We start from the raw sequence: 26,911 nt of genomic DNA, 5'->3' as shown, positions 1-26,911 counted from the left end.
ACATACATGTACATATATGAATATATGATCGTCAATAGATATTTATCCTTTTTCTTATATAATATTATGTTACCTAATATAATATATATATATATATATATATATATATATATAAGCAGAAAGTGAAAAAAATTTGAGTGGCCAAATAAGCTATCCACGTTAGCAACAAATTTTCACCCATAAATGTCATATGGATCAAAATCAATTTTTCATATGCTACGTAGCAGGACTCTCTTATCTAACCATTCTTCCAGTATTAAATGAAAACATTATGTCATGAATGGATGGCATTAAAACCCACTTATGTCTATTTAATTAAGCAATTAAAATATATTGTTATTAATCTTCAAAATATGAATGGACATATTCTTACTATTCATCTAGAATTTTTTTAATAAGTTATTTTATCACATAATCAATGACATGATTTTATAACATGCATGCAACGCGCGAGATAAAAAACTAATAGGAGTATATAGTAGAGGAGATGAGTGAGAGCTCCTCAGGGGGTAGCACAGTTGGAACAAGCTGCATGTTCCAATTACGACTGAGGTTCGAGACTTGCATGCAGCCGATTAAATGCAAGTGCAAAATGACTCTATGGAAGATCGATGATTGCGGCCTTGATGTGGGTTGTAGAAACAGTTTTTAATCCTTCTGACTCCTGAGGGGTGCTGGGGGTGACATACTCACCCGACTCGGAGTCTCCCCTAGGGCGTGGTGGGGAGGAGATTGCGCTTATTGCTATCCAAATCAAACATTCACTCAGCGGATGGGGGTCCTTATGGTCATGCTCAGAGGAGGTTGCTCCATCAGTCGCCCCCCCCCCCCATCCCACTCCATTTTTATGTACCAAAAAAGAGAGAGAGAGAGGAGATGAGTGAGAAATCAAAATCAATGGTCTATGGTGGCGAGAATATTATCAATGGCTGTTTTATCTCGAATAAGGCAATAATTCAAGTTGAAGCTGGCTCTCTATCCCCATCTGGTTTTGAGTAAGGCTAGAAGTGGGCTCGGGCCAGCCCGAGGCCCATCGGGTCGGACTGGCTTCGGATCGGGCTTGATTTGAAACCATCCAGATCAGACTCAGGCCAATAAAATAGGGCCCATTTTAATTTCGGGCTGGGCTCGAGCGGACCTTTGGTCCGACCCGGGCCCAGGCCCAAAATTAAGCCCGATTAGAGGCCCAATTCCAACCCACTTCACTTATTCGTTAGAGACCCGGTTAATTGGTTCAACTCGATTAGTTGGTTCAATCCGGTATAAGACTTAACACTTAAGAGCCATAGGGAAGATGAAAAATCCTCAGCAGCCCTCCCCCTTCTCTCCATTCGACCATTCCTTCGCAAAACCTGATCGGAACCCTGAGTAGCTGTTGGCGGAGCCCTGAGCGGCTGTCGGCTGAGCCATCGCCTCGATGGCGTCGACAGTTCCCGTCGCCCTCTTTCTCTTCTCTTCTCTAATTCTCTGTCTTCAATTCTTCCCCATCGAAGTCGTTCGTCGCTGTCATCGGTCGAAGTCATCTTCCGTCAAATTTAGGATAAAGATCCTCCATCCCTGGTCCGTGTTTTGTCCACCGACCGCCATCATCGTCGACAGATCCTCCAAATTTTTTGGATAAGGATCCTCCGAATTTAAGATTTTAAAGTTTATTGCCGTGCTACCGTCGCCCTAGGTGAGATCTCTATCCTTTTAATCCCATTAAACCCTTAAACCCATCCTCTTCGGCTCTTCCTCTTCTCTTCACTCTTCTGTCTCCTGACTTTCTCGGTTCCGTCCATTGACCGGCGACCGCCATCATCGTGCTGGGCAGTTGGGAGCCTGGGGTTCAACACCTTGCTGGAGCCAAGGTTAGATCTCCATCCTCTGTTTTGATTTGGCGAAGACTTTTGAGGAACACAAATAAAATGTTTAGATCTCCATCCTCTGTTTAGATCTCCTGTTGTTGGTGGTGTAATTGTTGATTTGTTATTTAGATCTCTTGTTTAGATCTCCATCCTCTGTTTAGATCTGTTTATTATCCAGTTATTTAGATTTGGACTCTCATAAGAGGCAACACATAGATAATTGCATACCTGATCTGTTGGAGAACAGGTATTTAAACACTGAATAGCCTTTCTACAGTTGGGATCAAGCAGACAGTTTAGTATCTTCGAGCCACAATTTTTTACCATGCAATTAAGAGTGGAGAGTCCCTTGGCCCTTAAGTTCTTCAGCATTGGAATAGGTTTTATGTAAGCGTTAACAATGATGAGTAAACAAAATCTGATATCATCAGAATTATGCCTCTCCCAAGCATCTGATACGGTTTTGACAACTTCTAAGGATTCTTTTCTGCTCCTTGATGTTGCAATGTTGGCTAATTTGCTAAACATGTTTTCTTCTCCTTTTGTTCTAGCATATGATCCTCCTAATTTGTTTCTCATGGAAGGAGATGATTCAAAGCAGATGACATTTGGAACAACTGTACTGTTTGTCTGTAGCCATTCCACTTCTAAGGATTCAAATGCCAGTGGCACCTAAATTGTGCCAATGCCAAATCTCTATTTATGTGTTGCCTCTTATGGTTATTGACTGTGGACTAAATAACTAGATAGACCCACTACTGATTATGACCTTTTCTTCTGCTAAAGCAGTCTATTAAGCTTGGACTAAAAATTGTTGAGCTGCTGCAAGTAACATTTGCAGTTAGACGTATATTCCCCAATTTGTCGATTTGCTTGGTCTGTTCCTAATTCAAAATTTCTGAGACAAAGTCGCATAATATTTGGCATATGTCAAATTTTTTATATTTTATCATATTTATTTTCGAATAATTAAGATATTGATCATTGCATTCTTTCAAAAAAAATTAATTTTTTTAATAATTTATATTTTTATTTCAACCGATTATTTTATTTATGTCTCATTCTAAAATGGATGAAAATGAGACTGTTCAAAATATAAGGGATGGAGATGATAAAAATAAAGATACTGTTGAAGCTATTGAAAGTGACAAAGGTTCCAAAAAAAGATCATAGGTATGGAATCATTTTATCGAGAAAAAAAAAATCTGATGGACTAATAGCTACATGCAAATATTGCAAAAAGGTATTAAGCGGCAATACTAAAGGAGAAACAAATCATTTAAAACGATATCTTGAAAATGTTAGCAAGAAATATCAAAAGAATCTGGTAAATTAAATGTTTATAGTAGCAAGTTCAAAAGATCTGGTGAAATTTTTTAAATTCAATCAAGAAGAGAGTAGAAAATTACTTGCAAAATTTATAATATGTGCCGAACTTTTATTTCGTACTATTAAGCATCCTATTTTTTTTAATTTTATGAGATCTCTTCAATCGTTGTTTAATGTTATTAGTCGTAAGATAATAAGAAGTGATTGTATGGTTTTGTAGCAAGCAGAAAGGAAAAAATTACATGATGTATTTAAGAAATTAAATTTTCGAATTAGTTTTACTACTGATATTTGGATATCAAATTAGAAAATCGGTTATCTTTCCCTCACTGCACATTATATTGATTTTGAATTTCTTCTGCATAAGAGGATAATTAGTTTTAAGAAACTAACATATCCTCATACAAGTTTTGCAATTGAAGATGCTATTGAAAAGTGTCTTGTTGAATGGAAATTGGATTCTAAAATATGTGCTTTTACTTTAGATAATTATTCCACAAATGATGCTGTAATTAGAAGGATTCAAGATAATTTTTATCATGAAATGTTATTTGATGGAGAGTATAGTCATATTAGATGTTGTGCACATATATTAAACATTATAGTTCAAGATGGAATGAAAATAATTTATGAAGCCATTAAATGCATAAGGAAACTTATTAGATATGTGTCTGCATCTCTATTTTGAATGCAAGGATTTAATAAAATTGCATAATATATGAGACTTCCTATTAAAAAAGGGCTCACTTTGGATGTTGCTACAAGATGGAATTCTATTTATGAAATGTTGACTGATGCAATTACTTATAAAGATATTTTTAATAGATATGCAAACGAACATTCATGTATATGTCCCACCAATGATGAATGAAAATAAGCTGATGTCATTGTTAAATTTTTAGAAGGCTTTCTAGATGCCACTAAAGTATTTTCTGATTACAAGTATCCCACATTTAATTTTTATGTAAAAGAAGTTTAGAGAATTAGGGCCTTATCGAATTTCGGGGCTAGCAAAAGCATAATGCAAGTAGTTGGAGAAGTTTTAGGGGAGTCGAAGGTTCTAATTACTGTTGTCAATATCACCCAGCTCTCGTTGTATCACAAGGATGCGCATACCTTGATTTATAAGGAGCTGCGGTACAACTTCACACCTGCACAACTGGTGAACCCTAGAAGCTATGCTGATTGCAACCATTGGTGCTTGCCTGGCCTTCAGGATACCTGGAATGAACTCTTGTATACTAAACTCTTCTTTCTGTAAGAACTTTCTATTCTAATCTTTTTTGTAGACCCTTTTTCCATGATCCTTGACCAATGGGCTTGGAAGCGGGCCTGATTTGGGCTTGAACAATGGGCTCATTCAAGCCTGGATGTGGGTCGGGCCTGATTCGGACTTGGATGCGGGCCGACCCAATCGGGTTCGGGCTGGGTCCGGATTTGGGCTTGGGCTGGGTTCGGATCATATATTTTTTAAAAAATTCAGGCTTAAGTTCGGGTCGAAGTCCGACAAAAAAAATTGGGCCGGGCTCGGGTAGGGGTGTGGCTCGATCCAGCTCGGCCCAATTTCAGCCCTAGTTTTGAGCAACTAGATTAGGATGACACTGAATATTGAGGTCTTGCACTAGTATAGGTAGAGATGGTTTGAGGCAGTGCCAGGAGACATGGCCCTTAACCCCAAATGATATCGAAAGACTATATAAATGGTTCAATAATAAAATTTCTTTTGATGAAAAAGAGCTTGGATGGTGTTGCGGTCAATCCTCTATTGCTGATAATGCCAATGAAGAGCATCTGCAAAAGAAGTCCACTGACTAGAATCATATTCCGTAGAGATCTTCAAATGCTTAAGTCAGTAAAGAATGATGAATAACAGATAAAATATTTAAAGTGGTAGAGTATCGGTTTAGAAGTATCTTACCAAAGTTGTTCGTTTATCTTTCTTTTATAGATAATCTACTGGTAACCGATTCTAACGGTTAGACACATGAGTTCCGCTTATTTCAGAATTACGTGATCATAAGATGGACGGTTAGCACCTATTAATGATCGTGTATATAGCCATTATATGTCTTTTACACTGGTAGTTTCTGATATACCGACTGTATGTTGGTGATCTTAGCGTCCCATCGTCAGTCGGCTGTGGCAATCAATCATGGCAATCGATCATGTCAGTCGGCCATGTCAGTTGGTAGTCGGCCGTTTGGCAATCATTGTTCAGTCAGGATAATGCTGCTTTAGCCAGAATGATTTTGTTTTGGACATTAGGCAGTCGGCTCTTAGACATTCAGCCATTTTTCATATTTTGTGATATCGATAGAATGTTAGGTGATGAATAGTCGAACTGATGACTCCTGTGATGGTCTTATTTTGACGATCTGACGTCTGTCGCTGATGTAGAGTCGAGGGAGGGGGTCAACCTTAAATCAGGGAGTGCAAACACTCCCAATAGTTGTTATATCTATACAGCAAGAAAACTCCATGAGCTAGCGTGGGCTTCCCATTTTCTATATGCTTTCATCAGCTCTTCACATCGAACTATTGGTGATTAGACTTGAGCTTCTTTCCTTAGAAATGACTACTTGTGTGGTGGGGCTCAATGGGTGGAAAGATTGCTCCAAGATCCCAAGACTTCGTAAATACGTGCTCAACTCTTTCACTAAACTATCGTGTCCTTTGTATTTTCATCATGATGTGTAGCATTTAATATGATTTAAAATATAAAAAACTGAGGAATTGGTTTTGAGCATGATAAAAAATATTTGATCGCTGTCGTAGACAATCAAAAATAAAAATCAACTCAAACTATATAGATAGGATGAGTCGGAATCATTTCTACAGAGATATAGGATGATTATTTTTTTTTTAAGAAGAAATAAAAGAGAATTCATTGTAGAAGTATTAAAAAGAATAAAATAGTAAGAATTCAATTACAAATATAAATTAATTTATAAAAGAAAATAAGTCAAAGAAATAATTCAAAAATTTTGAATCTACCATGCAAACTAGATTTATTTTTTTTTAATATTATAATATTAATTTTTGTGATTAAGATATTAGTATAGCTTATCTTTAAAGGATACGAACTGTATCAGTAAATCACAGCTCGTCTTATTGAAGTATAAACTATCTAAATTCAATTATAAGATCTAAGATTTAATCTCATATACTACGATCTATCTCTCCAAAATACGTATCATATCCAGAGATTATGGCATGTTAATAGAGAGTATAAGTCATGTAGGCTAGATCAATACCTCAAAAAAAATAAAAAAATATAAAATGAAAGCATAATTTTATTGCATAAAAATTAAATACAAGAAAAAAAATAAAAATTCGTTTACAGGCTTCATCATATTTCTGGATTGAAGGAATTTAACCATGCATCAAGATCTTTAGCTTTATAATCTCTCAATATTTAATTTTTAAAATTTTAAATTTTTTAAATTTTTTAAATTTTTTTTTTATTTTTACTGCCATCCGCAACCGCCATTTTTTCTCTGCTCCCGCTGCCTCTTTTTTATAGAGCACAGCTTCTTCGAATTATAAGCATCTACGGACTTTCAATTCCCACCGTCTTCTATTTTGATCGAGACTTTAAAACTTTATTCACATCCCAGCATCTTGTTTCATGCGAGATCCTAGCGTCCACATATTTTTTTGAATTCCTTATAGGCCACGGACCATTTAAACCACCAAAGACCACTTTACTGTTTTGATTTGAATCCCATGGAAGCCGGCTGCTCTTGTCTCATGCACCCTTCTAGTGCTTCACATGGGTCCCATTAATTTGAATTCCTATGAGCCACGTCCAAGCTTTTGAATCCAAGCCTTCCTTATTTTTTAAATCAATTAAAACTTTGCTTTAAATGCCTTGTGGACCCTCTTGTTTGCTTGCTGCGTGAGAACAATGTTAAGCTTCTCTTGGCTCACTTTAAGAACTTCTATGGACTGCATGCTTTGGACTAGCTTTTAAATGATTTTGGGCCTAACTTTAGATCATCATTTGAAATTTATTTTAAATTCAATTTATTATTTTTTTTTAACCTGCAAATCGGGCTTTTTTATTGGTGATCATTTTTTCTGCAAAACACAAACAAAAGCCATCAATTCTTAAAGAATAAAAGTTAATTAATATATATTTTGATATTTTTATTGGGATATTTAATGTACTTATCACACCTTCCAACTTGAACTTGTTCGTCTTCGAGTAAAAAAAGAATTTAGAATTAAGTATCATTTAACTTAAAGTTTCGAATTTCACCAAATAATTTTTAAAAAAAATCACTGATGTCCAGTAGAGCGTGAGTGAGGTATGTCATTGGAGTATTAATACTAATCAATGTGAGAGTTAAGTTAAGAATACTAAATATTTTTTAAACTTTTTCTAAATTATTCTTACATTTATCTCTAAATCATTAACCTTATATGGACATGTATATTGTTACTTCCGTCCTTCATTTATTGTTGTTATTTTTTTTTTTATGTTGTACCGCTATTAAGTGTCTTAACCCCTTAAGCTTTCTGTTTGATCCATGTAGCGAGTTTTCAGCCAATAACTCTCAAACCAGATGGCTTTAGGGCACTAGATATAGAATACTCCTCGGACCTACTTGTTCAAATCAAACAGACTACGAGTTGAAACTAGCTTTACAACAAAGCTTCTTTGCCCTTCATACCTTTTGATGCGAAACTCAATGCTTGCTTAGGCAAAGAGACCCGGTTACTCAACATAAAGTACTTGATTTTTTTTTTAATATTAAATATATGAAGAAATATATAGTTACCCTACATAAGTTCATAAGAAGTAAACTCTTCTTTGATGTTGGTAGAAAAATTTAGAAATGCTCAAAGAATACTGTTTAAGTTCTAAACTTAACTCCTTATTAAGTTTTCCTAATATTTGATCCCTCGATATCTCACAAACTCCCTAATCTGTACATCAATTTTCTTTTAAAAATACTTGATTTAACTCGATTCTTAAGTATAATCAGGTACTTAAATGCTAAATACTAACTTCCTTGAGAACTTTAGAAATTTAAAATTTTAAAATTTTTTTATTATTCTTTCCCTAACTTAATCGACATTGTTCTCAATGGAGCAAAAAAAATAAAGGATGCATAAAAAGAGAAAGAAAAAGAGAGATGTCACCTGATCCAGAAGTCTTTTCAAAATTAGTTCTCCCCCCAACTTAGTCAATATTGTGCTCAAATTCCTGCAAAAGATACGAAGCAAGACTTGATTAACTTAAATAAAATGCAAAAGAAAGCAAAAGCAAAAGCTAGAACTGGATTGCCTCCCAAAAAGTGCTAAGTTTATTGTCTTCAGTTAGACCAAATTATTGACAGATGCTTCCACATAGAGTAGTCCTTTATTTCTAAAAAAAATGAAGATTAGTTAAAATAAAATAAAAAAAATTAGGATTGCCTCACAAAGAGCGTTAAGTTTATCGTCTTCAGCCAGACCATACTAATTCTACCTCACTTATCCCGTATCAAATATTGGATTGACAAATTCAAGTAGATAAGGTGGGTGAGGTGAATCAAGCAGGGCATTAACCTCCTGGACTTGAATTTCTTCAATTGGTTCATTCAAAAAATTTATCTTTACAAGTGATTCGACAGGTGGTTGCCATTGTGGATGAACTCTCTGATCATTAGATAAAGAAATTTGATAAGCTATTTCAAATTTTTGATCTGGTCAGAGATTACAGTTAAAATCTTCTTCTCCTAGATCAATGGTCTCATAGATCTCATCCTGGATTAAGTTTACATCAACTAATTGGTCCTTTTTATTTTCAAGATTAAAAATATTAAGATCAATGGACATGTTTCCAAATGAGAGCTTCATGAGTCCATCACGACAGTTGATCAGGATGTTGGTGGATGCTAAATATGATCTACCTAAGATGACTGGGATGTGATCTTTCAGTTTCTAGGATCATAAAATTCACAGGATAAATGAAATCACTGACCTTAATTAGCACATCCTCCACAACTCCCTTGGAGATTCTTACTGATCGGTCTGTCAATTGCAATATAATTTCTTTAGGCTTTAATTCTCCTATCTCCAATTTCTTATAGACCGAATAAGGTAAGATATTCACACTAGCCCCTAGGTCTAACAAGGTCCTATCAATGATGGTTTCTCTAATGACACATGAGATTATAGGAGACCCTAGATCTTTGTACTTGACTGGTATGTGGCTTGAAAGATATGAGCTCATACTAGCTGCCAAGAAGGCTTTCTTGAGAACATTAGTGATCTTCTTTTTTGTGTATAGGTCTTTGAGAAACTTAGTATAAGTGAAAACTTGTTGGATCATATCTAGCAGAGGAATATTTACTTTCACTTGTTTGAATATCTCTAAGATTTGATCCATGTGGGCTGAGTGTCTGTTGGACTTAAGTCTATTTGAAAAAAGAGCTATAGGATTGGAGGTTGATGTCTCAACTTGCTTGAACCTAGTGATGGGTTCTGCAATTGGCTTGGATGGCTCATCAACCTCTGTTGATTCCAGCTCATCAGACTTGATCTGATCAGTCTGTGGTTCAGTCAGTTGGTCTTCTTGATTCTCAGTCATACCTACCTGATTGTCTACTTGTCTCCCAGACCTTAAGATGTGAATTGTATTTACATAGCTGAATCGACCTTCAGGTTGAGATTGTTGATTAATTTGGGCTCTTGGGTTAGGTTCAGGTTGGCTTGGCCATTTTTCTTTTTCTCTTTCACTGATGGTGGTAGCCAACTGACTTAATTGCATTTCTAGACGGGCAATGGCTTGGGTGTTTAAATTTACAAGTTGGCTTGTGGTTTGTATGAAATTGTTTGTATTTTTTGTCAAGATTTCAAGGCTTTTCTCTAATGAATTATACTTTTGCTCATTAAATTATATATTATCAGAAGTGATTTTTATTAAAATCTCTAACATTTTTTCGAGTGTATTAAGCCTTTGATCATTGTTGAAGCCTTGTGAATAATTTGATGGTTGAGTGGGCCTTTGTTGGATTGATTAAGGACAGACCTACTGGGATTTGACCCTTGTGACCAAGAAAAATTAGGGTGATTTCTCCATCCTGGATTATACGTTGGTGCATAAGGATCATTTGTAGGTTTGTAGTAGGTAGCATTAACCTGTGCTACTTCGTTCCCAATTGGGTTTGTTGGGTGTAAAACCCCCCCAGCCGAAGTTCATGTCAGGAGTGACTCCTCGGGGATTCTACCGGCGTCCGCCCTATGGCGGCAGGGAGACTTCGTCCGGACTCCGACGGGAGCCGGACTTCGTCTCCGACTCCAACTACAGCAAGGCTACGCTCGGATTCCTACGGAGCCGGACTCCATCCCCGACTTCAGCAGCAGGAAGACTTCGTCCGGACTCCTACGGGAGCCGGACTTCGTCTCCGACTCCAACTACAGGAAGGCTTCGTCCAGACTCCTACGGGAGCCGGACTCCATCCCCGACTTCAGCAGCAGGAAGACTTTGTCCGGACTCCTACGGGAGTCGGACTTCGCCTCCGACTCCAACTACAGGAAGGCTTCATCCGGACTCCTACGGGAGCCGGACTCCGTCCCCGACTTCAGCAGCAGGAAGACTTCGTCCGGACTCCTACGGGAGCCACACTTCGTCTCCGACTCCAACTACAGGAAGGCTACGCCCGGACTCCTACGGGAGCCGGACTCCGTCCCCGACTTCAGCAGCAGGAAGACTTCGTCCGGACTCCTACGGGAGCCGGACTTCGTCTCCGACTCCAACTACAGAAAGGCTTCGTCCGGACTCCTACGGGAGCCGGACTCCATCCCCGACTTCAGCAGCAGGAAGACTTCGTCCGGACTCCTACGGGAGCCGGACTTCGCCTCCGACTCCAACTACAGGAAGGCTTCATCCGGACTCCTACGGGAGCCGAACTCCATCCCCGACTTCAGCAGTAGAAAGACTTCGTCCGGACTCCTACGGGAGCCGGACTTCGTCTCCGACTCCAACTACAGGAAGGCTACGCCCGGACTCCTACGGGAGCCGGACTCCATCCTCGACTTCAGCAGCAGGAAGACTTCATCCGGACTCCTACGGGAGCCGGACTTCATCTCCGACTCCAACTACAGGAAGGCTTTGTCCGGACTCCATCCCCGACTTCAACAGCAGGAAGACTTCGTCCGGACTCCTACGGGAGCCGGACTTCGCCTCCGACTCCAACTACAGGAAGGCTTCGTCCGGACTCCTATGGGAGCCGGACTTCGTCTCCGACTTCAGCAGCAGGAAGACTTCGTCCGGACTCCTACGGGAGATGGACTCCGTCTCCAACTTCAACTGCAGGAAGACTTCGTTCGAGCTCCTACGGGAGCCGGACTTCGCCTCCGACTCCAGCTACAGGTAGGCTTTGTCGGCGCTCCCACGGGAGCCAGACTTCCGCCCTAAACTCCTGCTGAAGGTCTCGACTGAGATTCCTCGACAAATGATCCCCATCCAGGCTTCTACGAAAATCAGACTCCAACCGAACTTCGACCGACAAGTCTGGACCCTCTGGCAGGCCGCAGTAACGGCCACGACTCTACTCCACTTCCTGCGGCGGATCCTACGTGGCTCCATCACTCCCTGGCAGGCCGTAGTAATGGCCACGACTCTGCTTCACTCCCTGCGGCAGATCTTAGACGGCTCCACCACTCTCTGGCGAGTCGCGACAACGGACGCCGCTCCACTCCCCGCAACTGATTCCACATGGCGAGCCATGGTGACAGCCACGACTCCACCCCATTACTCTTCATGATAAATTCCTCCTGGCTCCGTACGACTCACGACGAGGCGGTCATAAACAGTCGCTATCAATCCTTTGCTCTCCTTGTCTATAAAAGGAGGACCCCAGATACGTTATTCTCTAAGCTCAAAATTCTATCCCAAAACTCTGCTAAAATTTTTGTTCGAGCACTCTATTCTTGTTGAGGCAGAGAACTGACTTGAGCATCGGAGGGTCTTGCCGGAGCAACCCCACCTCCGGTTTAGACTTCTTTTGCAGGTTCCGACGGCGACTGCGACTCTCTTGACTCCAGCTTCTCCGACGCAGGCGTATTTTTGCACCAACAGGATTGGCGCTAGAAGGAGGGCTGTGTCTTCGCAGTACCCTTATTCTTAAAGGAGCGCTCAACGGGACCGCCTCTGGTCATCTTCTCCGACATCCACTCCTTCTTCCCCCACTAGGTCTTCGCCCGATGCCTCTCCGCAAAGCATCCACACGGCGATCCACGGCCTCCGTGGCCAGATCTCAGGCTCCGGCCTCACCTCCAGTCTCCCAGCCTCTACCCCCTCCTCCAGCAACGGTGGTTGGCACGGAGCAATTCGACCTACTGGTGCAGCAGGTCAGAGGCCTCACTGAAGCTGTGCAGGCCATGCAACAGCAGCAGCAGCCGCAGGCATCAGTGCGACCGTAAAGAGCATCGCCAGAACTCCAAAATCCGATGGTGGGATGGGCCACTTGGGCCAGCCGCCCAGTCTTTCCCGGAAAGACGAATTCAATGGTGGAAAGCCCCCAATCAGACCACGATTCCACCCCTGGAAGATTTCTACCTCCATTCTATCAGAGGACCCTCGAGATCCGTAGTCGAGAGGATTTTCTGGATCGGAGGCTCCAGGAGATGAACTGGTGGATCGAAGAACTCCGCCACGCTCCCCCCACTTATGGTGAGGATATTTGTACTGACCCCCCCTTTTCTCAAATGATCATGCAGGAACCAATCCCGCCAAACTTCAAGCTCCCTCAATTTGAAAGCTACGACGGGACTTCAGACCTGGTTGATCATCTGGAGGCCTTCCAGACAATGATGCTGCTTCATAACGCGCCCAACGTCATCCTGTGCCGAGCCTTCCCGTCCACCTTGAAGGGCGCGGCGAGAAATTGGTACTCGACGCTGAAGCCGGGTACCATTTTTTTCTTTAATCAGATGAGCCACCAGTTTGTGGCTCATTTCGTTAGCAGCCGGCATCTCCGGAAGGGCTCGGAGTCCCTCATCAACATCAAGCAGAGGGAGGGGGAGTCCATTCGGGCCTACATCAATCGTTTCAATGTCGCCACGTTGGAGGTCCGGAACTTGGACCAGTCGGTAGCAATGGCCGCTCTGAAGGGCGGCCTTCAGAAGAACGACCTTTTGTTCTCCCTAGAGAAAAAGTACCCCAGGAATTTTGCTGATCTATTGACCCGGGCCGAAGGGTACGCTCGAGCTGAAAAGGCCTTCAAAATGAAGGATGAAGAGGCCGCGAGAGAGCGACAGGCGGGAGACTCGAATAAACCCGCAGTCAAAAAAGGGCCGAGAGAAGCTCGACCACGTTCTCGATCTCCTCCCGGGCACAAGCGCGTCCAGACCCCTCCTCGAACACGTAGGCAGGGAAGCCCGGAGCGCCGAGCTCGACGGGATTCTCCCCCGGGAAGATTCCGCAACTATGCCCCCCTCAACACATCGAAAATCCAGGTGCTGATGGAGGTCAGAGAGCAGCTCCCTAGGCCAGAGAGGATGCGCACCACCCCGGGAAGTGCAATCCGAACAAGTTCTGCCTCTACCATCGTGACCACGGCCACGACATGGAGGAATGCATCCAGCTCCGAGACGAAATCGAGGAGCTCATCCGACGAGGTCGGCTCAACAGATTCATTCGTCGCCGATCTGAGGGCAGAGAGGATCGGCCAAGGGTCCTGCCACAACCTAAACCGCCAAAGAGAGAATAGCAGCCCGGAGATCGGCCTCCAACAGGGATCATCAACTCCATCATCGGAGGACCTCAAGGAGGAGCAGACCTTCCACGACCATGGGACTCGAAAAACCTGTAAATGTATTACTAACGACTTTGCTTTGAATCAAAATTCCTTTCGATTTTGCATGTCTTTCCCTTTTGGCATGGACTTGTCACGACAGGGGATAACCCCTTCAAGCAATCAAAACAAGGTCATGTTAGGAACAGGAAGAGAACCTCGTCCTAACATGAGCAAAATGAAAGTTTGATTATTTTAAGATCGGATCGGGGGAGAGGCCCATATAACGGCCCTCAGGTGCCCCCAAAGTCATGTTAGGAACAGGAGGAGAACCTCGTCCTAATATGAGCAAAATGAAAGTCTGATTATTTTAAGATCGGATCAGGGGAGAGGCCCATATAACGGCCCTTAGGTGCCCCCAAAGTCATGTTAGGAACAGGAAGAGAACCTCGTCCTAACATGAGCAAAATGAAAGTCCAATTATTTTAAGATCGGATCGGGAGAGAGGCCCATATAACGGCCCTTAGGTGCCCCCAAAGTCATGTTAGGAACAGGAGGAGAACCTCGTCCTAACATGAGCAAAATGAAAGCCCGATTAATCTAAGATCGGATTGGGGGAGAGGCCCATATAACGGCCCTTATGTGTCCCCACAGCCATGTTAGGAACAGGAGAAGAATCTCGTCCTAACATGAGCCAAGTCAAAGGCCTGATTCTTTTAGACCGGATGGGGGGAGAGGCTCTACAACGCCCTAATGTGCCCCCACAGTCATGTTAGGAACAGGAGGAGAACCTCGTCCTAACATGAGCCAAGTCAAAGGCCTGATTCTTTTAGACCGGATGGGGGGAGAGGCTCTACAACGCCCTAATGTGCCCCCCAAAGTCGAAGGCCCGGTTCTTCTTAGACCGGATGGGAGGAGAGGCCAAACAGCGCCCACATGTGCCCCCACAGCCTTGTTAGGGACAGGAGGAGAACCTCGCCCTAACTTGAGCAAAGTCGAAGGCCCGATTCTCTTTAGACCGAATGGGGGGAGAGGTCCTGCAACATCCATATGTGCCCCCACAGCCCTATTAGGGACAGGAGGAGAACCTCGCCCTAACTTTAGCAAAGTCGAAGGTCCGGTTCTCTTTAGACCGGATGGAGGGAGAGGTCAAGCAACGCCCATATGTGCCCCCACAGTCCTGTTAGGGACAGGAGGAGAACCTCACCCTAACTTGAGCAAAATCGAAGGCCCGATTCTCTTTAGACCGGATGGGGAGAGAGGCCCTGCAACGTCCATATGTGCCCCCACAGCCATGTTAGGAACAGGAGGAGAACCTCATCCTAACATGAGCAAGGTCGAAGGCCCGATTACACCTAGACCGGATGGGGGGAAAGGCCCAGCAGCGCTCATATGTGCCCCTACAGCCGCGTTAGGGACAGGGGGAGAACCTCGTCCTAACCAGAGCTGAAACCTGTTACGACAGAAATAGGGGAAGAACCTCACCCCGACACCAATTAAGGTCTGGTCATTCAAGACCAGATGGAAAAAAGGGGACCTTCCCAGCGGCCCCTTCGCAAGAAGACTTCATCCGGACTCCTACGGGAGTCGGACTTCGTCCTTGACTTTGATCGCAAGAAGACTCCGCCCAGACTCCTATAGGAGCCGGACCTCGTCTCCAACTCTGGTTGCAGGAAGACTCTGCCCGGACTCCTACGGGAGCCAGACTCCCACAACCCCACCAAGAGCAGAGAAAAAAATCCCACTCGAAAAAGAAAAAGGAGAAAGAGGAGAGGAGTTAAAAAGGAAAGCGATGGACTATGTCAGCGACGAATGGAAAACAAACAGCATCAAAGATGCAGAGAACCTCGTCTCAGCAGGGATTGGGGTTCTTATCAAGAACCTCAGCTTTCTCTCAACGCAAGTCCGAGATAAGACGACTTCCTCAGGGTGACGAGAAGCTCAGACCTCCGAACTCGAGCCCTGATGGGGGGCGCCAAACCCGAGCGGCCCCAGACAAATCTGCGGCCATGGACGAAAGGATGGATTGATGCGATGGCAATTGGGTACCTCCGAACGATGCAAAGGCCGAAAGAAGCTCGGCAAGCGACAATTCAACACATGAGTAAAAGAGGTAGCAGAAAATTTTCTTCTCATATTATTTATTAAATACACATTATAGAGCTATTAAGGCTGAAGAAGAAGGATAACTGGAAAAGTGAGCCGACGTGGCAACAACCAGCAACCTCCGGACGACGTCAAAAAAAAAAAAGAGAAAGAGAAAGAAGGGAATACAACAATAACAATGGTAAAGGAAAGAAGTTCGGCAGGCAGCAATTCGACGCAGAGTGCGGACGAAGTAACAAAATCTTCTTCTCATTTTTTGATTAACAAGATATATGTTACAAGACCCGGAGGGCCAGAAAAAGAAGACATTACTACAAGACTCGAAAGGAATACACCGGAGACCACTTCAAGCTGTCGACTTCTCTTTTCGGTTCCGTCCTTCTCAGTAGTATTTTCCAGTGCGTGTGATAAACCTCTCGGCTCTCGCCCCCCGCCTCATTCCGCTCCATCGCTGAAACCCCAACCCTAGGGGAAAAAGGATGGGATATAATTCAGGGGGCAGCGAAGGCAACGGCAGCGACGACGACGACCTGCATCAAGAAGAACCGGAGGTACCCCGGAGGCCGCGATGGCACCGGAGGCATGCGCCACCACCGTGTGCTCCACGACAACCACCGTCCTAGGTACTCCGACGAGGTCGGTATGCGCTACTTCCACCGTCCCCGCAACAAGTTCTACTGCCCCACTGTCGGCGCCGACCGCTTCTGGTCCCTCGGTCTCGACGATGTCAAGAATCCCGCCACAGCTTGTGACGACAACTCTGCCCCTTTGACCGGTGTCGCCCCGTTCAGCTACTCCAAAATTCTCGGACGGAACGCCCTCACCGGTTGTCTCCGTTATTAAACCTCTGTTGTTGAAAAAATTCTCCCTCGAGCCCCCTTTAAGGCAACGAGAACCCTCAGTGACAGTTTGACAGTCGGAGAACTCGCAGGCCGCTGTTTTCCTCCTCACACTCCTCTTGGTCCGTGGCATCCTCTCGAGGTTGGCCTCCGAGGCGGGGGCCCCGACGGGAGAACCCCTCAGAGAGGCTCGGGGGACTGAAGATGGTGGGGAGCCGGTGGGGATGGCAAAGACTGGTGCGAAAGGTGCTCGGAGTCGAAAAAGGCACCGATGGAGTGGTTGAGTGGCTAAACTCTCAGGCGAAAGAAAGGTGTCGACCCTCAAGCGAAGTGAAGCCCCTGGAGGAAAGACGGGGGCTTAAATAAGCAACAGGGCCTGGCGCAGTTATGGTGGCAGATATCCCTAGGTCAACCAGTGTCCGTCACGTGTCCCACTCACCGCAGCATAGGGCTGACCGTTCGCGGACCATTATGGCGTGACGCTTAGGATTACGCCCTGGTGGGAGTTCCGAAAGGACTCTTCAGATCACCCTAATCGGAAAAAGGCTCCAGCACGCACGTATTAAATGCCAAGATTTTTTAGGACGGTCGTGTGCAGAATTCAAGGCAACGACTTTGACTGTGAAAATTTTCTGTACTTCCTTCTATCGAAACTCGAACTCGAAAGTAGGGAGACTGGTGTTGGGTGTAAAACCTCCCCCAGTCGAAGTTTGTGTCAGGAGTGACTCCTCGGGGATTCTACCGACGTCCGCCCTACGACGGCAGGGAGACTTCGTCCGGACTCCTATGGGAGCCGGACTTCGTCTCCGACTCCAACTACAGGAAGGCTACGTCCGGACTCCTATGGGAGCCGGACTCTGTCCCCGACTTCAGCAGCAGGAAGACTTCGTCCGGACTCCTACGGGAGCCACACTTCGTCTCCGACTCCAACTACAGGAAGGCTTCGTCCGGACTCCTACGGGAGCCGGACTCCATCCCCGACTTCAGCAGCAGGAAGACTTCGTCCGGACTCCTACGGGAGCCGGACTTCGCTTCCGACTCCAACTACAGGAAGGCTTCGTCCGGACTCCTACGAAAACCGGACTCCGTCCCCGACTTCAACAGCAGGAAGACTTCGTTCGGACTCCTACGGGAGCCGGACTTCGTCTCCGACTCCAACTACAAGAAGGCTACGCCCGGACTCCTACGGGAGCCGGACTCCGTCCCTGACTTCAACAGCAGGAAGACTTCGTTCGGACTCCTACGGGAGCCGGACTTCGTTTCTGACTCCAACTACTGGAAGGCTTCGTCTGGACTCCTACGGGAGCCGGACTCCATCCCCGACTTCAGCAGCAGGAAGACTTCGTCCGGACTCCTACGGGAGCCGGACTTCACCTCCGACTCCAACTACAGGAAGGCTTCGCCCGGACTCCTACGGGAGCCGGACTCCGTCCCTGACTTCAGCAGCAGGAAGACTTCGTCCGGACTCCTACGGGAGCCGGACTTCATCTCCGATTCCAACTACTGGAAGGCTTCGTCCGGACTCCTACGGGAGCCGAACTCCGTCCCCGACTTCAGCAGCAGGAAGACTTCGTTCGGACTCCTATGGGAGCCGGACTCCGTCTCCGACTTCAGCAGCAGGAAGACTTCGTCCGGACTCCTACGGAAGTCGGACTTCGCCTCCGACTCCAACTTCAGGAAGGCTTCGTCTGGACTCCTACGGGAGCCGGACTCCGTCCCCGACTTCAGCAGTAGGAAGACTTCGTCCGGACTCCTACGGGAGCCGGACTTCATCTCCGACTCCAACTACAGGAAGGCTACGCCCGGACTCCTACGGGAGCCGGACTCCATCCCCGACTTCAGCAGCAGGAAGACTTCGTCCGGACTCCTACGGGAGCCGAACTTCATCTTCGACTCCAACTACAGGAAGGCTTCGTTCGGACTCCTACGGGAGCCGTACTCCATCCCCGACTTCAGCAGCAGGAAGACTTCGTCCGGACTCCTATAGGAGCCGTACTTCATCTCCGACTCCAACTACAGGCAGGCGTCGTCCGGACTCCTACGGGAGCCGGACTCTGCCCATAACTTCAATCACGGGTAGGCTTCGTCCGGACTCCTACGGGAGATGGACTCCGTCTCTAACTTCGACTACAGGAAGACTTCGTTCGAGCTCCTACGGGAGCCGGACTTCGCCTCCGACTCAAGCTACAAGTAGGCTTTATCGGGGCTCCCACAGGAGCCGGACTTCCGCCCTGAACTCCTGCTGAAGGTCTCGGTCGAGATTTCTCGACAAATGATCCCCATCCAGGCTTCTGCGAAAATCAGACTCCAACCGAACTTCGACCGACAAGTCTGGACCCTCTGGCAGGCCGCAGTAACGGCCACGACTCTACTCCACTCCCTGCGGCGGATCCTATGCGGCTCCATCACTCCCTGACAGGCCGCAGTAATGGCCACGACTCTGCTCCACTCCCTGCGACGGATCCTACGCGGCTCCACCACTCTCTGACGAGTCGCGACAACGTACGTCGCTCCACTCCCCGTAACTGATTCCACGTGGCGAGCCATGGTGACAGCCACAACTCCACCCCATTACTCTTTATGATAAATTCCTTCTGGTCCCGTACGGCCCACGACGAGGTGGTCATAAACAGTCGCTATCAATCCTTTGCTCCCCCCGTCTATAAAAGAGGGATCTCAGATACGTTATTCTCTAAGCTCAAAATTCTATCCCAAAACTCTGCTAAAATTTTCGTTCGAGCACTCCATTCTTGTTGAGGCAGAGAATTGACTTGAGCGTCGGAGGGTCTTGCCGGAGCAACCCCACCTCCAGTTTAGACTTCTTTTGCAGGTCCCGACGGCGACTGCGACTCCCTCGACTCCAGCTTCTCCGACGCAGACGTATTTTTGCACCAACAGGGTTCATCAAAAAGAGACATTCTTCCATGATGTGGTCTGTGGCATTACATCCATTGCAAGTAGATGTTGAAACTTAGTTCACTTGTGTATATCTATTGAGTTCTAAGGCCTCTAACCTACGTAGTATAGTATCTATTTTGGCCTCTGTAGCTAGAGATGTGGATACTTAGTGCATAGCACCTCTTGTAGGTTCCCTAGTTGCTTCCTAGTGCAGCCTCTTTTCTGCTAGGTCCTCTAAAAATTATCAGGCTTCATTAGCTTCCTTATGCATAAACTGGCCCTGACACATTGACTCTAATATGGTTCTAAAGTTTGGGTCTAGTATCTCATAAAAGGTTTGGCATAGTCTCCATGTTTCAATTCCATAGTATGAGCATTGGATTAAAAGGTTCTTAAAATGATCAAAATACTTTCGAAAAGATTTACCCCCAAATTGATAGAATTGGTTAATTTTATTTCTTAACTTAGCTGTTTTATGATGTGAAAAAAAAATTTTCAAAAAAGTTTTTACAAATCCATCCCAAGTTGTGATCGAGTGATTGGGCAGACTATATAACCATTTCTTAGCACTGTCCTTGAAAGCAAAATTAATCAGCCTAAGTTTAATAGCATCATCTGACATTTGGTATATTTCCATGGTGTCACATACTTCTTCAAATTCTCTAATAAAAATATATGCATCTTCATTACCAGTGAATTTAGGGAGCATATTAATGATTTGAGGTTTAATTTCAAAAGTTGTTGCATTGGTTTGGAGAAGTCTGATACAAGATGGTTGGACTGACCCAACAGGATAGCAAAGATCTTTTAGGACCTGAGGTTGATTGACTTTACTCATTATGGACTCAGAATTTTTTTGGATTAGGATAGGGTTTGAATCAATTCTCACTAAACAATCAGATTCTCTTTTCCAAGTTACAATCTTATGAGATTTTTAATGATTTTTTTTTTATTAGAAGAGAAGAGGAAAGAGAGATAGATGAGAAGAAAATTCTAAAAATGAGAGCTTAAGGAGTCCTAAATCGAGAGACGATAGAGAAGAGTATTTTAATTAGGGTTAATGGTTGTAGGTTAGTAATCAAGTTATGCAGACAATTCTAGCTAAAGGTAATCCTAGATCTAGACAGCTCCTAACTGTCAAGGTTTCTTTTGAGCACTTCAGATAAAAGACTAGCCACTCAACTGATCAGGTAAGTGTAAGGTTGGTGAGGGTCCCCCCATTACTTTCTTTAGACACCAACTGAGTTGGTCAAGTAAGCGAACGAAATCAATTAAATAACCATCTTCCTTCAGGATATAGTCCCAGAATCACTTTTCTAGACACCAGTCAAACTAACTAACTCTAACCTGGTCCAACTCTTTGGATCCCTTGTCCTATTAAGCTCGAGAGTCTTTAGGGGCCAACGTCTAATTGATTTTAAGTTAAGGTTTAGGTCAATACAATATGCAGGATGGTGATTTATGGACTAAAGAAGGATGATGAAATCTCCACCTGATCATTTTTATGGACTTATGCAATGCAAGAAGAAAAAATGATCAGATTTGGTAGTTAGTTAAGAGTAAATTGATTTATTTCACTTTTTAAGTTTTGTGATTAAGTATCTAATTTCCTAAGTAGATTATGAGGTGTCAATGTAGAGATTTTTTTTTTTAGAAGAAAGTAAATTTGACAAAGTAACTGGGCAAGTTAGAAAGCAAGTAAAAAGAAATTAAGAATAAGACTAATTTTTTTTAATAAAAAAAATAATCATACCTAGATCTCCAACAATGGTGCCAAAATTTGATTGTTGTCGTAGGCGGTTAAGAATAAAAATCAACTCAAACTATATAGATAGAATGAGTCGGGATCGTTTCTACGAGAATCTAGGGTGATTATCTCTTTTTTTAAAGAAGAAATAAAAAAAAATTGATTGCAGAAGGATTAAAAAGAAATAAAATAATAAAAATTTAATTACAAATATAAATTAATTTATGAAAGAAAATAAGTCAGAAAAATAACCCAAAAATTTCGAATTCACCACGCAAATTAGATTTATTTTTTTTTTCTTATGTTGCAATATTAATTTTTGTGATTAAGATATTAGCATAGCTTATCTCTAAAGGATACGGACTGTATCAGTAGATCACAGCTCGTCCTGTTGGAGTATAAACTATCTAAATTCAATTACAAGATCTAAGGTTTAATCTCATATACTACGATCTATCTTTCCAAAATACATACCGTATTCAGAGATCACAGCACGTCAATAGAAGGTATAGGTCGTATAGGCTGGATACCTCAAAAGAAAATAAAAAAATATAAAATAAAAATATAATTTTATTATATAAAAATTAAATATAAAAAAAATAAAAACTCATTTACATGATTCATCGTATTTTTGGATTGAAAGAATTTAGGTACGTATCAAAATCTTTAGCTCCATAATCTTCCAATATTTGATCTTTAAAATTTTTTAATTTTTTTTAAATTTTTTTTAATTTTTTTTTTTATTTTTGCTGTCATCCGCTACCTTCCTTTTTCTCTGCTCCCGCTGCCTCCTTTTTATAGAGCACAGCTTCTTTGAATTATAAGCATCTACGGACTTTCAATTTCTACCGTCTTCTATTTTGATCAGGACTTTAAAACTTTATTCCCATCCCAGCATCTTGTTTCATGCAAGATCCTAGCGTCCACATGTTTTTTTGAATTTCTTATGGGCCACGGACCATTTAAACCACCAAAGCCCACTTTACTGTTTTGATTTGAATCCCATGAAGCCGGCTGCCTCTTGTCTCATGCACCCTTCCAGTGCTTCACATGGTCCCATTAATTTGAATTCCTGTGAGCCACGTCCAAGCTTTTGAATCCAAGCCTTCCTTTTTTTTTTTAAATCAATTAAAATTTTGCTTTAAATGCCTTGTGGACCCTCCTGTTTGCATGCTGCGTGAGAACAATGTTAAGCTCCTCTTGGCCCACTTAAGAACTTCAATGGGCTGCATGCTCTGGACTAGCTTTTAGATGATTTTGGGCCTAACTTTGGATCACCATTCAGAGTCCATTTTAAATTCAACTTGTTTTCAATTTTTTTTTTTTAACCTGCAAATCAGGCTCTTTTATTGGTGATCATTTTTCCTGCAAAACACAAACAAAAAACATCAATTTTTAAGAAATAAAAGTTAATTAATATATATTTTGATATTTTTATTGAAATATTTAATGTACTTATCAGTATCGCTCAAGCTGGCTAAAGAGGAGTCGGCTGAAACTGGTAATTGTGAATCCCAAGTTGGAGATGGACTGAAAATCAACGATCGATAGAAAATGAATAATGGTTGTTGAAAGAGTGTCATTGGTTGGCAATGAAAATTGAATATGCGTCGAATGAAACCAAATACGATTCGGTTGAGGCAGCTTATTCGCTATTCACAAATGGTGCCCTAAGGGCAACAACAATTGTTCAAGATATAGGAGATCGAAGAAGGATCAAATCCCAACAAAGGGTCGATGAAGAATATTTTGGAGATCACCACATAAGGCTTCAGATCATCCAAGTTTCGGAGTCTTCCGCAAGGATAATTTTACCCTCAATAGTGGCATTTATAGAGCGGATGTGGCCTTTATTTAATTGAGAGAGAAAAAACATAGAATTAGTGGGTGTTGGAGAACAGGAAGGGTTATACCTCCACATAGCCCCCCACTTTCAAATCCGAGCTATCTTCTTTAGTTCAGACAAAAGAAGTAGTCGAATTGCGATTATGGAGTTTCAACCTTCTTTATGGCTGTTGGGCTTTGCCTATAGTATTTTTTTGTGACTAGGAGTTAGCCAATCAATTTAATCAGGCACTAGTTGATTGTCATTTTATTGTTGTAGCTGGATATAAGTTGACTATATTAATTGATTTATTATCGAAAATCAATCGTAGTCAAACTCGTCGGTACACTTTGCTGTCGATTGAACAATTGTTTGACAATCAACAATCATTTCGCCATCTTCAGATGATATAAGTCGTGACTTATCCTCAAGTCGTGTATTTGAACAATTGAAACCGTAGCTTGTATTTTGAAATTCCCTACTTCGATCTATTTTACATGACCTTTTCTTGGTCAGTCTAGACAAGACTATTGACCGGCATAGATATGATCATTGGTCGATGTAGATATGATCACTAATCGACCTCTTCTTAATCGGTCTGAATGTGACCACTGGTCGGTCATGGTTGTGCTTCGACCATGATGATGGCATTTTGACTATGATGATGGCACTTCGGCCACGGCTATGATGATGACGCCTCGATCATGAGGACATCAGTTCGGCCATAAGGACTCTGCTTCGGTCATGACCTGCAGATTTAAAAAAAATGAGATGACTGGTGAAGATATTAGGACCTCACCTCATGAGAGCTGAATCATGAAAGTTTCTTCTCTTCTAAGCCCCCCCATTGCCGATGTCTAGGAGGCCAAAGCAGTAGTGATGATCGAAGTTGTTAATGAAGCCAAGTTGCAGTCGCTATAGTTTCTCTCTTTTTGTTATCGGACCTTAGTCTTTGAATGTGATCATTATTCATCGTGGATAATTATTGAATATTTTTTGATTGATCAAAATCGGATTGGCAAATTCTTCTGACTAATCACAGTCGAGTCGGCATATTATTCTGTCCGACCATAGTCGAGTCAGTATATTATTCTGTCCAACCGTAGTTGAGTCAGGATACCGTTCCGTCCGACTATAGAATTATTCCATTCGATCGTACTCAAGTCGGTATGTTGTTCCACTCAATCAGAGCCGATTCGACATGTTGTTCTGTCCGACTATAGTTGAGTTGTCATGTTATTCTGTTTGACTGTAGTTGAATCAGGATATCATTCCATCCGATCAGAACCAAATCGGCATATTGTTCTACTCGACGGTAGTTGAGTCGGCATGTTGTTACATCTAATTGTAGCCAATATGTAGAGTCATCCGACTGGAGTTTGCATGTAGAGTCAATCGATCAGAGTTGAAATATAGATTTATTCGATTGAAATCGACATGTAGATTCGGTCGATCGAAGTTGGCATGTAGATTAATCAATGGTCCGATCAGAGTCAGATCAGTATATAGATTAGCTGATGGATCGTTGATCAAACATTATATTTCTAGATAGTCGAATATCCCGTAAAAGTTTATTGAAAACCGAACATGTCGTTTTGAATATATCATATCATAAAGATAACTTTACTGAAGGTATTTGTAGGTTGTTTATGTTCAAAAGACAGTCGTTCCATCGTAGAGGAACATTGTCATACATTATTTTGTTAGATCGAAATATGATCGTAAGTCATTCCATTGTAGAAGAATATTGTCATCATTTGGAGAGACTTTTCCAATCGTAAATCATGATCAATTAATCATTTGAACTTTTTAGTCGTTTGCCCCTTGTAGTCTCGTTGTTTAGTTATTTTGTAGTCTTTTAATTTGGCAATCTAACTCTCGAAGCTTCCACTCATAGTTGTCCACATGCTAGGAATCCTCTCAAAGAGACCATCTATGTCTTTTCTTATTGCACTAAAGCATCGAATTATTGAGCATCTGTAATGATGATCGGATGTGAGGATCCCGACTCTGTTGATGAAGATGGAGATGGAAGATCGCAACGATGATCACACAGTTATTCCCAGGCGGCAGGCATGGCACCGTCACGGAGCATGACACCCTGACAGTTGACACCACCTGGAGGATCCGAATGGCATGACCAAACGAGCCCTCCTTATAAGCAAAACATTCGTGACCCACCCTGCTACCCCAAATGAAAGTCATTATTGTTTATTTTATTATTTTGTGGCTCTTCTAAACTCAAAAGAGTGCTGTGCCCCCCACCCCCCGCCCCAACTCTCAAATACTTCATCCCTACTTCCTATAAATCTCACATCCTTGAGGGCCTCTCTCTCTCTCTCTTTCTGTCTCTCTATCTTTTTTCTCACGTGCTCTGTTGCAACAATGCTACGTCGTTTCTCTGTTCTCAACGGGTGGAGAAATCCCTTTTCGGACTGTCCATCGTCAAACCCTAAGTGAAAGGAGCCGCTTTCCTCGAGGTATCCCCCTGTTTTTATGTTTTCTTTAGGGATTTGATGATTTCTCCTTATTTTTCGGGGGTTTTGGGTTGTTCGGAGTTGGGTATTTTGGGGGTTTTTCGTTGGTATTTTTTAATTTATGATTGGTTTGGGTTTTTGCTGTTCTTTGCTTCAAATCGGGTTTTGGGATGCGAGTTCACTTGGTGAGTTAGAAATATTGAATTTTTTGGATGTGTTTTTTAGTTGGATTCGGGGTGGATTTTAGATGGATTTTGGGGGAACGCGGTAGGATTTCGTTTTTCCCCTTTTACCTTTTCTGGTTCCTTTTGTTTCTTTGAAGGAAGAGTACTGTGCCCTTTGCTCTAACAGCACCATTCCAATAGTTGAAACTTGATATAAAACTAAAACCACTTCTAGGAAACATATAGAAAAAAAAAAAAAAAAACTAAGGGGACGAAGCATAAATCATTATAACAGACCAAACTAATGCATACTAGAAAATCACAAAAAGTCGTACCAATCCCAGCTAAGATAACCTTTTGGATTAAAAGATATTCCAATTTGGGGGAATTCGTCCATTCCAAGACGAAAACCAAAAATCCTAACTTTGCTTTGTATGTAGATGGAGGCTATCTTGGAGGACTATAGCTACTAATGGGATTGGAGAAAGTAGATCAAACAAACTTGATACGATCTCAATTTCCTCGTCCGAAAGATATCACGAAATATCGACGAGAGAGAGCGTGGCGGGACTTTGACGGATTCCGACAAGATAGCAATGGAGAAAAAAAAAAATAAAGCAGCAGGCAGCGGCTGGGAGGAGAGGAAACAACAGGGCCGGCGCGAGTGCTCGATCGAAGGCGGACATTGGCCAGGCCGGTCTGAATGAAGTTTGGACTGGTCCGAATTTTGGTGGTACTGACAGGTCCAGGGGCATTGGGCCATAAGAGGTGGGGGAATATCAAGTCTTGAGAAAATGGTCAAGCTGTCAAGCACAAGCACACAGGCAATGTTTTGTTAGGGATGGTTAAGTTTGAATGAAAATGAATAACTTCTGTGCTATATTTGATTGAAGGGAGTCTTATTTTTATTTTCAATCTAGGAGAAAATTGAATTGTCTTGATTTTTCTA

The 26,911-nt window shown here is 42.9% G+C and overlaps 1 long non-coding RNA gene across 1 annotated transcript; it reads left to right on the top strand.

Moving 5' to 3' along the window:
* Window positions 1-1,270: 1,270 nt before the first annotated feature.
* On the top strand, window positions 1,271-26,911 carry LOC105047378 (uncharacterized). Its single transcript, XR_832432.4, has 4 exons — window positions 1,271-1,675; window positions 1,814-1,850; window positions 25,234-25,801; window positions 26,403-26,911. It is a non-coding gene; the product is annotated as an uncharacterized lncRNA (long non-coding RNA).

The sequence above is a fragment of the Elaeis guineensis genome, chromosome 2 (genome assembly GCF_000442705.2).
Source record: "Elaeis guineensis isolate ETL-2024a chromosome 2, EG11, whole genome shotgun sequence".
In the NCBI taxonomy this organism is placed as follows: Eukaryota; Viridiplantae; Streptophyta; class Magnoliopsida; order Arecales; family Arecaceae; genus Elaeis; species Elaeis guineensis.
Note: the sequence above shows the minus strand (reverse complement) of the source record. Positions and strands in the feature narration are given on the sequence as shown.